The sequence below is a fragment of the Mustela erminea genome, chromosome 15, assembly GCF_009829155.1.
Source record: "Mustela erminea isolate mMusErm1 chromosome 15, mMusErm1.Pri, whole genome shotgun sequence".
In the NCBI taxonomy this organism is placed as follows: Eukaryota; Metazoa; Chordata; class Mammalia; order Carnivora; family Mustelidae; genus Mustela; species Mustela erminea.
The window spans coordinates 17,899,063-17,916,202 of NC_045628.1; the positions used below are offsets into that span (position 1 = coordinate 17,899,063).

Below are 17,140 nucleotides of genomic sequence, written 5' to 3' on the forward strand. Positions count from 1 at the left end.
CTGCTTGTTTTCATTTTATTTTCTCAGCCTGATTAGTCAACATTTGTGAAAATGAGTAATTGAAAGATGATACTGAAAACTGTATAGCGTTGGCCCACCCCTCTCTCGGAAGAGGGGCTAATTTTCCTCTGAGGCCCCAGGACTGTGACATAGGGAAATGGAGAACGGGCAAGGGGACATATTAACTCTGGAAACCTCTACTCTGGAAATCATAGGATAAGCTGCTGGTCCATGGAATAAGAAAGCCAAAAGATGGGACTCCTGGGTGGCTCAGTGGGTTAAGCCACTCTGCCTTCAGCTTGGGTCATGATCTCAGGGTCCTGGGATCGAGTCCCCAGTCGGGCTCTCTGCACAGCAGGGAGTCTGCTTCCCCCCCGCACCTGCCTCTATTTCTGCCTACTTGTGATCTCTCTCTCTGTCAAATAAATAAATAAAATCTTGAAAAAAAAAAAAGGAGGAGGAAAAAAAGAAAGAAAGCCAATAGATACCCTGGGTGACCACCACTTTATAGGGTGCTTTGCTCTTCTCTGGGATCCATTTATCTTTTCTATTTTCTTTTGTTTCTCTTTCCAGGTTTGTTCTATCAAAACTGAATGTAAAAAATCTGGGCAAATCATCAACATCCTCTCACATTCAGTCATACACACACCCCCAATCCCACCATCTAACATTCATTTAGCAGGTATTTACAAAACCCCTTCTTGATACAAATCACTTCAGAGGGCCAACTGGACATAGAGCAATTAGCATAGCCCAGGACTAGATTAGCATATGGCAGCCCTTAGCCTCTAACATTACAGAGTAACTTCTGTTTTCACGTCCTTGAGTACTCTATCCTTCCCAGGTCCAAAACTTTCCAGGTTTTTCTACCATCTTTCCCCCTTAAGCTTCTGCCTCCATTTTTCAATTTCTATCTGTTCTATAAAAATTCCCCTTCAAAAGGAAAACTAATCTTCCACTAAAAGTGGAATATTTTTTTAATTTTATTGGCTAACTACTTAAAGTTCAAACTCTTCAGCCCATACTTAAAATCCTGTATTTTCAAACTCTTACATATTCAGTTACTGATATTCAAAATGATCATACAGCTACAGGCTTGCAGATTATTCACTACAATTGACAGTATGAATATGTAAAATTCCAAGCATCTTAAAAAATAACTAGCTTACACTAGTTCCTTCAAAAAGCAATTAATAAAATGTATACTTTTAATAAATATTTCTGAACATCCATATATCAATAACCAAACTTGTTAGCTGGAAACATAGAAGAGATCAAAGATCTGGTCAACTGACCCAATGTATAATTTTGAAAATGTAAATTTAATTTGTTCCAGATAAATGACCTCTCAAAAAATAACCCATTAATAAAGGACGTTGTCAGGAAAGTAAAAGTTATTAGGGGACTTTAGGAGCCAACACATATGATTGATTTAAACCTAGGAGATACAGAATGATAAGAAGAAATCAGGTTGGAGCTAAATATCCATGAATATTAAGGTTGTTCTCTATTGGTTTGGAGTGCTCATTTACACACCAATATGCAGCTTTAGGAATTTAGGGACTCATTAACTTTGCTAAACATGGAATTTAGCTTTTTTTTCCCCTTAAAAAGCTTTTTCCTTCTTTTAAGAAAAAAAAAAACTAATTATGTCTTTACTATTTTTATATCCAAGTACAGTCTTCTTATTACTCACTAAGGACAAATCTTTACCAATCACCCTTGCAGTCAAGGAAATAATTTCATTTAAACATCCCCTGAAAGCAATTATTTATGGGTTCCACAGAAACTGGGGTAAACTTTTTGTGGTCCCATTTATGTTGTGGATATTAGAGATCACTTATAAAATAATACAACTCATAGCTATTTGGTTACTACATTAACAGAAAAATCAAGCAAAAGTAAAGCAATGATCCCAATCACATAACAGAAATACCTTGTTGTAATGTAACTGTAATTTTCAGTTGCTCTCAAAAGTGTTATTTTGATATTTAACAACATCACTGATTCGAGAGGTTCTACTTTCTCTGCATCATCAAAATTTTATGAACCAAAATTATCAACACAATTGGTTTTATTGAGAATTGCTTTGGTTGCTGTTCTCGTAAGATGTTCTCTGAACAGAGTGTTTTAAATCTATGATAAACACTGTAATATATTGGAAGAAGTTCTTCTTGAGGCATTTTCTACTTGACACTGTGTGTCCTATCTTTCAGCAATGTACAGCAAGTTATTTTGCTGTAATTTCTGTAGCACAGTGGTCTCTGGGGTTTCCTTTAAAATCTCCAAGCTTCTCACATTTCACATTTCTCTAGAGCTGCGTTTCTCAACCTTTCTGGCAGTCCTGATGTCCAGCTGCATCTCAGACCAATTACATCAAAAACTCTAGGGGTAGAACCCTGACATCAGTAATTTTTAAAACTCCCGGGTGGTTCTAATGTGCAGTCATGGTTGAAAAACACGATTTAGAGTGAGAAATGACCTCGGGCTATCCCACAACCTTTCTATTAATAGTCCAACATATTACAAGTGGCAAAATGGCATTGGTGAACGTTTATGGTGATATAATAGAGCCATTGGTTTTATTCCAATTCTGCTGAGGATTTTTGTAAAACCTCTGTGTCTATGTTCCTGTAACTTGGAGTTTGAGCCATCAAATTCTGATAAGGAATCTGCTAAATTTAGACCAGAGCTGGAGCATGATTTTTCTTAATTTAAAAATGGCAGCTCTTAGTAATATTCAGCCATTTAATTATTTCCCCCCAAAATCAATTTTGAACGAAAATACCACTCTTAAATAATTAAAATTTTAGTAACTTTGAGGTAAGTAATAAGCTGCCAATGCCATTTATTTAGATCAATTTATTAATGCATAGAATTCCCAAGAACATCATTCTCATCAGTAGCTTCTTTATATGAATTTTTATATATTAAACTTTGTATGTTAAACTTATGGTATCTGAAACTCCTTCATGAAATATCATTAATGCTTTTAACTTTCTAGTCAGGAAAAACCTTTTTAATTGTTCATTCTAATGATTCAAAAGAAAATCATATTTTTGTTTTGAACGCACCTTAAAGTTCAGCTACAAGCTCTTTTAACTTATTTATTTTAAATTTGCTGCAGAGTTGATTTTTCAAACCTCTCAGTTCATTTTCAATAATCTCTCTCTCAGACCCAAACATGGTAGGAATAATAAGATACCTTTCATTCATCAATAATAAGGAAGGGTTTTTTTTTTTTTTTATAAGGTTTCACTCTATGTTTTATCCTTCCCACAGCCCTTTCAATAGGCAACAAGTTTATTTGATTTGGACAACCATTTGGTCATTTTCTTTAATGGGACCTAACACACTGTGACATTTGAAATTAAAAAAAAAAAAAAAAACACGAAACTTTCACTTGGAAATTTAAGTGACTATGGAATGCAATTTATAAGAATGTTATTATTAATAATGTAAACCCAACTGTTTTGGGGATTGCAGTGAATCTCATGACACTGAACAAGTACTATGATATTTACCCATTAATCAACTTAAGAAATTGATTTGAAGGGCACCTGGGTGGCTCAGTGGGTTAAGCCTCTGCTTTCAGCTCAGGTCATGATCTCAGGGTTCTGGGATCAGGTCCCGCATCAGGCTCTCTGCTCAGCAGGGAGCCTGCTTCCCCCTCTCTCTCTGCCTGACTCTCTGCCTACTTGTGATCGATCTCTCTCTCTGTGTCAAATAAATAAATAAAATCTTAAAAAAAAAAAAAAGAAATTGATTTGAAGAAAGAGCCTTTGGTCCCAGGTTGCTGGGAATTATAATGCAAATCTGGCATCTCCCACTTTGCCTGCCAATTCATGAAGTGGTAGCGTGGAGGGCAAATCTCACCTCTGATAGGCAGTCTTTCTGAATCTGCTTGCCCAAATCAAAGTGATCCACTCTCTGGCTGTTTCTCCTTCCTGTAAATACTTACATAATAGAGGTTCTACCACTTAATGACACATTTTCTCGGCTTCCTCCCCATATCTCTCTGTGATAATTTGACCTGATTCATAACTGTATCTCTAGCAACTAGGGGCTCTCACCTGGTGTTCAATAAATGTTTGCTAAATGAAGGGTGAGGAATGTGTATTACATAGATTTAGCATTTGTTAAAATCCACCAAATTGCCTGTTTAAGATCTGTGCATTTCACTGCATGTAAATTGTACTTCAACTATAAAGAATAAAAGAAATCTTTTCATTCTCCTTGGAACACGATTTCAGAGTCAGATGGCAAACCATTATGGAACTGGAGAGTTCCTCCTTCATCACAAATAGGTTAATATGCATCTTGATAATCCACATTGTTTTCTGGACTCGAAAGTTTACTATTTTACAAAATCAACTCACCCACAAATTTGGATATTCAAATAATGTGCAAATACACATGTTAAATTCAAGAAAGATGTCTTAAATACTAACAGCTTCATTGAAATAAAATTGAAGTTTTTTATAGTAATCATTTTGTAGGATTACGCATATTTGGTTATTACTCTACTAAAACATGACAACATCCTCTAATAGTCAAACTTTATTGAAAAGAAACCCTGTCATATGCTTCTACAAATGTCTGAAAAATTTTAGAGTTATATATAAGTAACCGAATATAAAAATTGGATATGGACTAAACCAATGCAAATGAGCAGAGACATTATTTAGTCAGCTAGACCCACTAACAGGTCCTAAAAGTATATTATATACAAATGAACACCTACTACTATATTATCAGTTATTTAGTCAACAGTTATTAATTCATAACAAAAATGCTCTACAGAATGGCCAGAATATAAACCCCAATCAATAAACCAAAAAAAAAAAAAAAAAAAAAGAATACCCAATTCTTCCTTTCCTAATCATTTTAGCCTTCTTTCTTTGACTTCATCACTTGATCTTTAGGAGATAAGAAAGCATGTAAAGTGAAAAAAAATTAAAATATAAAAACAGAAGCATGGCTTCACCAACATCAAAACTTGAAAACATGTTAAGACATAATGATAAATTCTTGCTGTTCCTAGCAACATAGAATACATACTAGCAATAAAAAAAGACCATGGAGTCTAGCATATCATTTGTTTGTTTAAGAGGAACATTTCTCCTTAATGAAATATTATGCAACATGTCATATAAGCAAATTAAAAGAAGTAAATGACTAAAAGTCGCTTTTCACTTTTAGTAATAAATCCTGAGGGATAGCTATAGAAAACTGAGACCAGAAAAAAATGTAGACCTTACTGACACAGCAAAACTGTCCCATTCTCCAAGAAGGTATGACTGTCCTTTGGTCACAGAATTAGTTTACAGGGGAGCATACTGAATGGTTTTGCTTAAGTCGTATGCTTTTATCTATTTATAAAGAAAAATACAATTTCTAGATTATATTAAAACTATAGGAGTGATTATTAGCTTTAAAAATTTAATTTTGTGAATTGATTTTATTCCTTTAAATACAAATAGTCCTATTTTGCATTGCAGTTTGAATTTTTTTCCAACAAGTGCATAAAATTGTTGCATATGCAAATGTGCCATACCTTTTAGTATTGCTTATGTACTTTGCAAATGAAGTGTCTAAAGCAAATTCTATAACTCAATTTCTAGTTTTGTTGTAAACCAAACACTACTTAATAGCTTAGCACACCTGATTTGACTTGGCATTTTCAAAACTGATTTATTGCACACTCTGAAAAGCCTGTTAGTTCTAATCTTGCAAATGCAATAGGTTCCTCTTGCCATGATAATTATTATGCAGCTGATAGGTATGTTATGTCTTCCCCCAGTTTATATAATTGTGATTTATCAGCCATTTCCAAGAGAAATCACATCTCCAAAGCAATAGGTTCCGCCATGTCCTATGGACTAAAGTGCTATGCATTATCTGAAAAATAGCCTGCTTACAAAGAGGGACCAATAAGAACTTAGCCTGTTCCAAGCCCTGGAGTAATTCCTGGGGAGAAACTGAGATAGCCTTTATGCTTTGCAGTAGGTCTGGTCAATGTCTTAGAATTCAAACACAATTAACCTAGAGTTTGCAGTTTGCTTCTACTGCTTTCAAATCACTGCAAGCAATAGGCTACACAGGTTCGACTTCTATATATTTTTAATATATGCCAAATAATTAAGTAGGGTTGGTGACAAGTTGAGGTATACTAAATTAATGATATAGCACAATTTTTCTTCTTTCTTCAACAATTTCCATTCTCAAATTGTGACTCATTCTTTTAAAATTGGCAATGGCAACCATACAAGCATTGTTTGTAATTATGTATGGATTTTATAAATCCAAAGTTCAGTGACTTCTGTTCCTTCGTGATAAAATTGTATCACTCTGACATCCTCAGTGGTTCCTTCATGACCATGTGAGAAAGTTATCCTTAGATAGATGTCTCTTTTTCTGTATTATGAAGTAACAAAAAGAACTTTGAGAATTCTTTGTTATTGATGAGAAACCAAATTAAGATACAGTTAGAGAGGCTCTGAAAAACACATCAAGATATTTTTTTTCTCTGAGTTTTCTCTCAAGTGACAAAAAGTAAACCAATGGAAAATCAAGTTAAAGAAAACCACAGTTCTTTATACTCCATGGTTAGGATGGCTAAAATTATTTTAATATGTACTTTAAATTTTAAAGATAGAATGACTTAGGTTCAACACAAAGGGCAACTACTATCACTACAACAACTACATTTGAATCAATAATTCATGTATTTATAAGTCCATAAATATCTATAAGTTCTTTCTTATTTTACTATTCGATTCTTAATAAAGGGTAGTATATGATAGAATTGGAGAATATAAAATTGGAGAATTAAGACCTGAAAAATCATTCAAAAATTATTTTTTATGGGGCCGCCTGGGTGGCTCAGTGGGTTAAGCCTCTGCCTTCAGCTCAGGTCATGGTCTCAGGGTCCTGCTCCGCATCGGGCTCTCTGCTCAGCAGGGACCCTGCTTCCCTTCCTCTCTCTCTCTCTGCCTGCCTCTCTGCCTACTTGTGATCTCTGTCTGTCAAATAAATAAATAAAATCTTTTAAAAAATTATTTTTTGTGGATTGATCCATCAATCTATTACTCTATCAATCTATCAACCTATTCATTATCTACCTACAGCAAATATATTTATAATATTAAAATGATGAAATTCCCCCAAAAATGAAATCTAAGATAAATGTGAGAAATTCCTATGTGTAAAAGTGGGCACTATATTTAAATAAATCTTTATATCCTTAGGCAAAAGAGGGTAATGTATTTTATATATACTTTAGTAGTAAACAAATTTATAGTTAAGAAGACATTCATCCTAATAATATTTGTAACAATGAAAATATGAAAAAATCTTAACAATCTGTCATGGCTGCATAAATGGATGTATACCTTTTTAAATGAAAACTACAGTTGTTATAAAAGATATTATATACAGACATGGGAAAATATCAACCATATACTATTGTGTGAATAAAGTTTCAAGCAAAAACACATATGTGCATGTCCTTCTATATAAAATAATATTAGAGCATAGGCATTCAGAGAGATATGTCTATACATATGTCTTTAACTTAAAAACAATAGTTTGTCTTTGGGGACCTTGATTTGTACTGATGTTTCTTTTTAGCCAAAGTGGTAAAAGCACTGATGATCTTTCTGCAATGACTTTGAATCTCCTTGTTTACCCTCCTGATGTACCTCATTATTGAGACTATTTTTTGTGGTCTTTCATGTGAGGCATTTTAAGATGATATAAATGCAAACATATTCTGAGAAGCTATAGCCAAATAATAAGTAATCCTTGCATGATTACCCTTTACTTCTGAATAGTGAAAGAGTAGAATACAGTTTAGTAAAAAACACATGCACCAAAGGTCAAGTGTTCTTACATAATATATAAGGTTTTATGAGAAGGGAATAAAAAAAATTCAGAGGTTCATGAACAAAAATGAAGAAGGGCTAGGTAATTAGAAAACATGATAGAGCACAAGACATTGCAAAGTCCCAGAGTCCAGAGTTTGCTAATTGGGATAACAGAAGCCCTGAACATTTGTTTCCATCCCTGAAGTGAAGAAAGAAAAAGAATCTAAAAACTCAACCTAGGGACGCCTGGGTGGCTCAGTTGGTTAAGCAGCTGCCTTCGGCTCAGGTCATGATCCCAGCGTCCTGGGATCGAGTCCCACATCGGGCTCCTTGCTCAGCGGGGAGCCTGCTTCTCCCTCTGCCTCTGCCTGCCATTCTGTCTGCCTGTGCTTGCTCTCTCCCTCTCTCTCTCTCTGATAAATAACTAAAATCTAAAAAAAAATAAAAAATAAAAAAAATAAAAACTCAACCTAGAATAAACTATGGACTTTTGGTGATAATGACATTTCAATGTAAGCTCATCGATTGTAACATGTGTGCTATTTGGTGCTAGACGCTAATAGTGGAGAAGAGGGTATATGGAAACTCTCTGTACTTTCCACTCAATTTTTTTTTCCTGTGAAACTAAAACAGCTCTAAATAATGAAGTTTAAAAATTAAAACAAAAACAAAGAAACAAACAAAAACTAAAAGTCCTCTGCTAACTGCTGAAACCAAAGTATTAGATGTCTTCTGGCCATCCCAAAGGACCCTAACCAAGATTCTCTTGTCACATGGAGGGAGTGGTTCAAGAAGGGTGTAATGGAAACCATGAATCTCTTGACACCCAGACATGAAATCCCTTGGCATCATTTCTACTCCAATGGATTTGAAAAAGCCAGTCACAGAGCCAGCCCAGGTTCAGAGAAAGAGGCAATGAACTTCCCACCTCAAAGGGAAGTATGAGAAAGAACTGGTGGTCAACTTTAAATCAATCATGGGACAAGATCTCAATAAGGCACTTGGAAAAAGCATCATTTTATATTAGGTAATTGAGGTTAATCAATTTAGGAACTGTTTTATTAGATTGGATCTAGCATTATACCTCTTCATTTGCGTTGGAAAGGGTATGAACTCAAGAACATTGTCATAATTTTAGAACAATAAAGTAACTAAATTGCCATATTTTATGTCTTAAAAACTACGTAAATCATGGTAATGGAATAAAGAAACAAGCAAATGAAAATTAGCAACTCAAAATTCATGCATCATTCTAATTTAATTTGCATGGCATGGGACCACTAGCTTTTTTTAAAAAATTAAACATATTGTTATACATCGAGGCGCCTGGGTGGCTCAGTCAGTTAAGCATCTAACTCTTGATTTCAGCTCAGGTCATGATGTCAGGGTTGTGGGATGGAGAAACCTGCATCTGGGTGCTGTGCTCAGCAGGGAGCCTGCCTCGGATTCTCTACCTCTCCCTCTGCCTCTCCACCCACCTATACACTCTCTCTCTCTAAAATAAATAAATATTTAAAAATATTATTATATAGTTATATTAAAATATATTGCAGGAAAATTACAGATAAAGGATTGCAGAACAAATAATAAAAAGAGAGGGGCGCCTGGGTGGCTCAGTGAGTTAAAGCCTCTGCCTTCAGCTCAGGTCATGATCCCAGGGTCCTGGGATCGAGCCCTGCATCGGGCTCTCTGCTCAGCAGGGAGCCTGCTTCCTCCTCTCTCTCTGCCTGCCTCTCTGCCTACTTGTGATCTCTGCCTGTCAAATAGATAAATAAAATCTTTAAAAAAAAAAGAGAGAGAAAGCAGAACACTACTGTAGTAAAGAGAATAATGTTTTCCCTCTCTCCACAGATTTCCATATTCGAATCCCCAAAACCCCAAGAGTATGTTACCTTACATGGCAAAAAGGGACTTTGCAGATGTGATTAAGAATTTTGAAGTGAGAACATGAACCTGGTTTACCTGCATGGGGCCAATGTAACCCTCCCCAAAACCCCGGCCATGGGTCTTTATAAGTCGGGGGAGGAAAAAGGTAGGAGCCTAAGGGTCAGAGGAGTTGTGATGATGGAAGCAGAGTTGGCATTGTTGTGGTCAGGAACCAAGGAAAGTAGGCAGCTTCTAGAAGCTGGAAAAGGCTGCAACAGAAAGCCTATAGTCCCTTGAGACAACAGAAGGAACACAACCTGTAATGGTAATCCCAAAAGACTTATTTCAGATTTCTGGCCTCCAGAACGGTCATACTACGTGAAGCTACTAGATTTGCCCTAATTTGGTGCAGCAGCAGTAGAAAGCTTGTAAAACTATCAAAAAATTTAAAACAGAAGTTATAATTGTTTCCCTTAAATGACAACTAACAACCAATAAGTCATTTAGAAAAATTTAAAAACTAATATTTATGGTGCAGTGCTTAACTACGTTGGTGTTATCTGATGAAGTCATCTAGGATTTAGGAACTGATTTTTAAGTAATAAAGTTGGTTGAAGGCATGTAAAATATGCTTTAGAAAAGATGTGTCCAAAATACATAATTCCCTTCTGGAGCATTTTATTAAATCAAGTTTCACATTTTGGAAACACACATACTCAATGGTAAATTAAATATAACCTGTGTCCAAGTATACCTATGTATAAATAAATACATTTTAAATAAATCAAACCTGAATAAAATAAAATATGTATTCTAACCTATGCATTAAGACAAGGAAGAAATTTCCTTGTTTGTGAGTTTGTGAGTTCAGCGTTCTCCCCCATCTGATAGTTGGCAACTTCTAATTTGTGGGGGGTGTGTGTGTGTGTGTGTATGCGCGCACGTGCATGCCTGTTAACACACTCTCTCTGTTCTCCTAAATAACTGGTATGCACAAGAGAATTTAGGGAAGGAATGGGAAAGAAGAAAAGCATTTCTTTGTAGATCTATGGAATTAACTTACCATTAAAAAAAAATGTGAGTGCTCACTTCCGTAGCACATATACTAAAATTGGAACGACACAGAGGTTAGCATGACCCCTGCACAAGAAATTTGACATGCAAATATGTGAGGCATTCCACGGTTTAGAAAAAAAGAAAGTAAAACATGAATTGAACATGTCATAATTTTACCATCTTCATTTATGGGAAACCTAAATACATTTCATTTCATTACAATGAAATGGAGAAAGAACAAATATGCATAGCCAAGAAATGTGAGACCTAATCAGTTTCTATCATAAACTAACTGGCCATCACTGGGTCTATTTCTACACATGATAAAACAGAATGCCTCGTATGCCCAATGTCATCAGCCTGCCACTGTTCTGTTTCCCGTCTTAATTAGAATGGGAGTTCCAATATTAACGCATTTTCAATTTATGCTAATGAACAAGGTCACTTTCCTCTGGAAAGCCTGTTTAATTCTCTACAGTTTACAGAAGCAAATCAAACTTGTTAACTCATCTTTAGAAATTCCTTCCTGTCTTACCTTGTATTTCCAATTTTCCAAATATTTCTGTGAAAAGCAAAAAGGCACAGCCAGGAACCATGTTCTTAGTATCTCTACACCTCCTGGCCTGGCCCACCTCATGCACTTCAGCCCAGGCCTCTTTGGTGAGGGGTTCAGAGGATACAGGTATAAAATCTGGATGTTCCCCAGATCCCATAAACCTTAACTGCTGTTGGGGCATGTCTGAGGATGTAGATTAATTAGGGAGTTATGCCGTCTGGGCTCTGTTTGTAGATGTGTACCAGCCATGACTTCAGGGTTCAACATATGAACCCTGGCGAGTCTTGCTTTCCTGATCTGTAAAGGTAAGAGAGTGTTGGCAGCATTTATCCCATGTGGACCCTGTGTAGATAGAGGAACACAGTGTTTATAGTGTACTTGACACAGTCTTCAGACACAAGGGCACTTACATATCAGCAGGTCCTACAGTTATTTGAAAAAGAATGGTTTGTAAAAAGGGAGCTATAATCCCCAAGGAGATGTAAGAGGGTCTTTGTTCTTCTAACAGAAAAGAGGTATATTAGCAGGCCAAGTAAAAAATCTAGGAAAATACAGCTTACTTATGCCAAGTTACTTTAGCATAGGCCATAAAAAGTTTCTCTTTGGTTTTAGATGTACTTGCGGAACCACAAGAATCAGATGTGAGAAGGATAAATTCATTCCAGCCTTCCCTAGTTGGATGTACCTGTGTGCTACCTGAGCTCTTTCTGAGCCAGTTGTAACACCTACTGGTTGTCTCATTAACTAATGAGTTGATAGAATCTTTGACACACATTCATCTACAGGAAAAAAAAAAAAAAAAGAGAGAGAGAGAGAGAGAGTGGGAACGGAAACAGAGATGTCTATTCTACCACAGCTCCAGGGTAGGACTTAAGCCTGCGTTAGGGAAGTCTGGCAATCCCAGTGATTTGTAGGAGAGACCGAGTGAGTGATAAAGGGAAGAGGGCATGATGCTCTTGTGGGTTGTGTCACAGAAGAAAGGAGAAGATGTCCCCTGATTCTGCAAAGGGAGATGTAACCTGAGTGGAACTGTTCTTCATTTATGGCCATGATGTCAGCACCTCCTTGATGAAGCACAGCCTGGTGTCTTGCTCTGCTCCCTTGCCTCCCTTCTCAATACTCAGTCAGTCTCCGCCAGACCTGAGCCTTCTGGATGCCCAATTGTGAGCAAATGTTTTCTGTTTTTTTTTGTTTTGTTTTTTTGAAGATTTTATTTATTTATTTGACAGACAGAGATCACAAGTAGGCAGAGAGGCAGGCAGAGAGAGAGGGGGAAACAGGCTCCCTGCAGAGCAGAGAGTCTTATGCGGGGCTTGATCCCAGGACCCTGAGATCATGACCTGGGCCAAAGGCAGAGGCTTAACCCACTGAGCCACCTCGGTGCCCCTGTGAGCAGATGTTCTAACACACGAATAGAGTATTTATGAGTATACACGGGTAAGCTGAAAGCAAACAAACATTCACATTTTAGGAAAACACAATGCCTCCCTCCATCTCCTACGTGGGAGTGAAGACTTTATCACAAATGTGGAGCATGACCCGGCGAGATCCCAATGATCTCCTATGGCCGTCGGCTGCCGCGTCCCCTTTCCAGCCACAGTGAGGTGCTTGCCATCATCAAGCTGGATATGCTCCTGCCTCGGAACCTTTGCAATTCCTTCTGCTTGAGATGCTGGTCTCTTAGACAGTGTATGGCTAACTTCTTCAAATACCGCTAGCTCAGGAAGGCTTCTCCTGAGCAGCCCGTATAAAACTGGGACCTCTAGCTTCCTTGACCCTCCATATTTTTTAGCCTGAAATACAGGCCATTTTTATATGCGATAGATAAGCTGCCTTTCTCTCTCCAAAGGCTGAGGCATGTGTTTTGTGTTGATGAAACCGAGAACCCAGCATGGCACATTGTAGGTATACATAACGTCTTTGTGAAATGAGTATTTGTTGAATGAGTTAGCATTCGGGATGTTTTTTGGTCAACCAGAAAAAGTCTAAATAGCATTCATTTCAAAATTGCTCAGTGCAACAGGGAAGCAAGAAGTAAATTTTGTTGTCCATATTAAACTACTTAAAATATTTAAATTTTTGGTATCTCAAGGAATTTCCTTCGGCTTTATGGAAAATTCACGAATCCAGAATATTCTGTGACTGCACCAACCAAAATAAGGCTCATTCAATTCTGTCTACATATATTAATCTAGAGATAAAATTCGCATCTTTACTTTTGCTACAAATGTCTAAATGACTACTTTTGAACCTCACGATTTTAAGAATATAAACCTTTTAATAATCAATTACCGCATCCAATTAGTTCACAATCATTGAAATATACATTTGGGACTAGGGCTCATTTCAAATCTCAAAATACAAAGTCACTTAATTCAGAACTCCATCTGTGCCCCAGTCTCTGGAGTCTGACAAACAGTCTCCAAATTGTCTTCTGAGTTTTCATCAAAACAAGACACCAGTTTGGAATCTATTTTAACATGACTTGCACTATATGGGGACTCACATTGCATCTGCTTTGATTTTTCTCTAATGAAAGTTCCTAGTTGTTCTGTGTCAGAAAGGATGTAAGTATTCCCTAGAAACAGCGCTGTTATTTAGAATGCAACAATAGAGAAAATCGAAGCCCCGGATCTTATATTTCCTATTCATAAAATTGTAATTGGCCTTTTTATGTCTGTGCTACCCTTGAGACACAGGGAATTAATTTTATGTCCATGAACATATATAGGATACCCATAAAACTCTGAATAGTTCAAATTCTTATCCCCCAAAAAGAATTAGAAATAAAATCAAAGCATATTTTTCTTTAATCTTGGGGATTCTGTATAGTTTAATGTGAGCTCTTGAGATGATATTAAATTGCAGTTATTGTAAATAATGGGCAAAGGAAGAACTATGGTACAATGTTTGCAATAGCATTGTAAATAGAGAACAAATACCCCCCACCCAAATTTACATTTCACTTGCAGGATGAAGCAAACTCCTTGCAGATATGAAATGTTTATACTCTCCTTTGTCATAGTTGCTACAAGTACAAACTTTGTTAGCTCACTCCGTTCAAAGACTGGTTTCACTCTTCATATGACCTAGGTACAGCTTAAATTTGCTAATATACAGCAGACCTCATTTTGCCATATCAATAGAGATTAAAACCCCTACATTAAAACTTGGGGAAGGGTGAGCCCTAAGCTAATTAATATATATAAAATACCAACATGATTTCTGATTCACAGTAAACGCTCAATAAATTGACTCCAAGCGAAGGCAAATCAGACAGAATAAACCCAATAGTATTAGCTCACAAAGAGGTGACAGTTCTAGGGGCAGAAAATTGCCTTATCATTTGTCAGAGCAAAAACAAACAAACAAACAAACAAAAACAAGTTTTTCTTATTGATACAGATTAATGCAGAGTAACATAATTTGTATATATTTCCAGATATGCGTGCATCGATTTTTTTTTTTTTTAGAAATAAGATTACAACAATCTGAATAACATCTCAAAAAACAAAAAGGAAGAAAGAGGGGGCAATAAAGAACCAAATAAGAAAGAAGAGGAAGAAAAGGAAAGAGAGAGGGAGAGAGGGAGGAGAAGAAAGGAGAGGGGGAGAGAGGGAGGGAGAGAAAAGGAATAGAACAGGTGCAGGAGCTCTGTTAAACCAGCCCTAGCAGGAATCTTCTCTTTGCACATCTCCCCTTTTATATGTGTGGTCTGGAGGAGAGCAGTCTTGGAGGTGTGGAACAGACCTTCTTCAAGTGCTCTTTTTGTTAATTTCTATACAACAGGGGCTTGCTCTATCCATCTGTCTATTTATCTCTATCTATCTTTTACCTTCACTCTGTAGTCCTGGTGCTAACCAAGGCTGAAATTAAAAGACTCCATCCTAACGATTTGTTCCACGTCATTAGCCTAAGAGGCTGAAGTCACTAGCGCAAAAGTCGCTTTCCATCTTTCCATGTCTCAACAATCTCTATGGAGCTTAAGAACCATGGTGCAGGGGCGCCTGGGTGGCTCAGTGGGTTAAGCCACTGCCTTTGGCTCAGGTCATGATCTCAGGGTCCTGGAACTGAGTCCCGCATCAGGCTCTCTGCTCAACAGGGAGCCTGCTTCCTCCTCTCTCTCTGCCTGCCTCTCTGCCTACTTGTGATCTCTCTCTGTCAAATAAATAAATAAAATCTTTAAAAAAAAAAAAAAAAAAAGAACCATGGTGCAACGGAACGATGCTGTTCAAAGTGTGGCCTCCAGAAGGGCAGGCTGGGGATCACCAGGGACCTGGTTAGACATGAGGACTCCCAGTCCCACCTCCAGCAAGTGCTGAAGCCGAATCTGCACTCTACCAAGTTTCCTAGGAGATTCATAGGCGTATTAAAGTTTGAGAAGAGTGGTAATAAAGGATTATTAATAATGATGCCTTTAATTCCCCAACTGTGCTCCTTAAAAAAAATTAGTATCTTCCAAAATGTTCTCTACAAAAATGAGTTCTATAATCAAATGTATTTTAAAAATACGAAATTAAATCAAGTTAAGCTAATTTCCTTTCGGCGACTTCTTGGAGCCACTATTATCCTCTAACACGTGCAGTAAAAATGGCATGTGCGGGATTTCTTCAAGCTATTTGACCATGAAGCCATGTTTTCTTTGTGTGATCCTTTAAATATTTCTAAAAACACTGGGTTTTGAATAGCACAGTTTGGAAAAAGATGTCCTAATTTTTGTAGAAGTGGTCAAGTCATATTTCACAAACTCCACTGCAAACATTAGGAAAAATATTTGTTTGAGATTTAAAATTAAATATTTTGGAAAAATTATTTGTGTAACAAATCTAATTCTCTGAATGTTAAACTGGAAAACAGGCAATGTTTGCCTCTGCCTCCTCACTGCCATCACCATGCCTGTTACCCCCTTCTGCCTTTTGGACTCAGGGGTGTGGCACTGACTCAACTGAATCTCAACAATTTTTGCTTTGTTCAGTCTCAAGAGTTCTCTCCCTCCTCTTGCCCCTTATCAAAATAAGAGTCTTCATCATGTTCCTCCTAAAGTAGACACCACCATAAAAGCAATCTGTTAAAGCCATCCTCTGATAACTAATACCTGAAATCGTCTAAATATGCTATTTCTTTTAGTTAGTTTGTTTGTTTTTTAACAGAGAAGATCTAGGCTTTAAATTACCTTTTCCCAATGCCAAAAAAATAAAAAATAAAAAAAGTTGTATTTGTTGCTATAATTCAAGTACACTATCTAAAATCCTCCCTGTGAATATCACACACATAGACTCTGATATCCAGACAGCTGGAATTAACAAGAGTCAGGTACAAAAAACTCACCAAACTTGCAAACATAAACACATTAGTACACGCTCCTCATTTCCTATTATAACCTTACTTTCAACAGGGGCCCCATGTTTCTTTCTCACTTTATTATTTAAAAGCTTTTGTAATGTTTTTCTATCATTTTCCATGTTCCAGGAAGACAGGTGTTAGGACATAAAGTTTCATGGCCAGCTTTCTCTACTTTCCACTTAGAACTTATCAGAGATAATGCCTACCCAAAAATGCAAGCTAATACTGAATTTCTTTTCAAATTCTTTCAGACTTAATATTTTCTGGCTGAAAAAAAATAGTTTTTAGACCCCTTTTTCTCTTCATTTCTATCATAAAAATGTAGGCTGGCTGCTCTTTTTTGGTCATAATGAAATAAAGGTAATTAAGATTTCAATCTAGTTTTATCTAGCACCAGAAACTGTAATTATCTCATTACATTCAATATTGCCTTTAGAGGCAATTCATGGTT

The 17,140-nt window shown here is 36.6% G+C and overlaps 1 protein-coding gene and 1 non-coding gene across 6 annotated transcripts in view; one reads left to right on the forward strand and one right to left on the reverse strand.

The window, feature by feature from the left end:
- Positions 1-17,140, reverse strand: part of GPC5 (glypican 5) — a 1,399,440-nt gene that overhangs the window by 807,964 nt on the left and 574,336 nt on the right. The window lies entirely within an intron of this gene.
- On the forward strand, positions 10,816-10,922 carry LOC116574626. Its single transcript, XR_004279403.1, has one exon. It is a non-coding gene; the product is annotated as a U6 spliceosomal RNA (small nuclear RNA).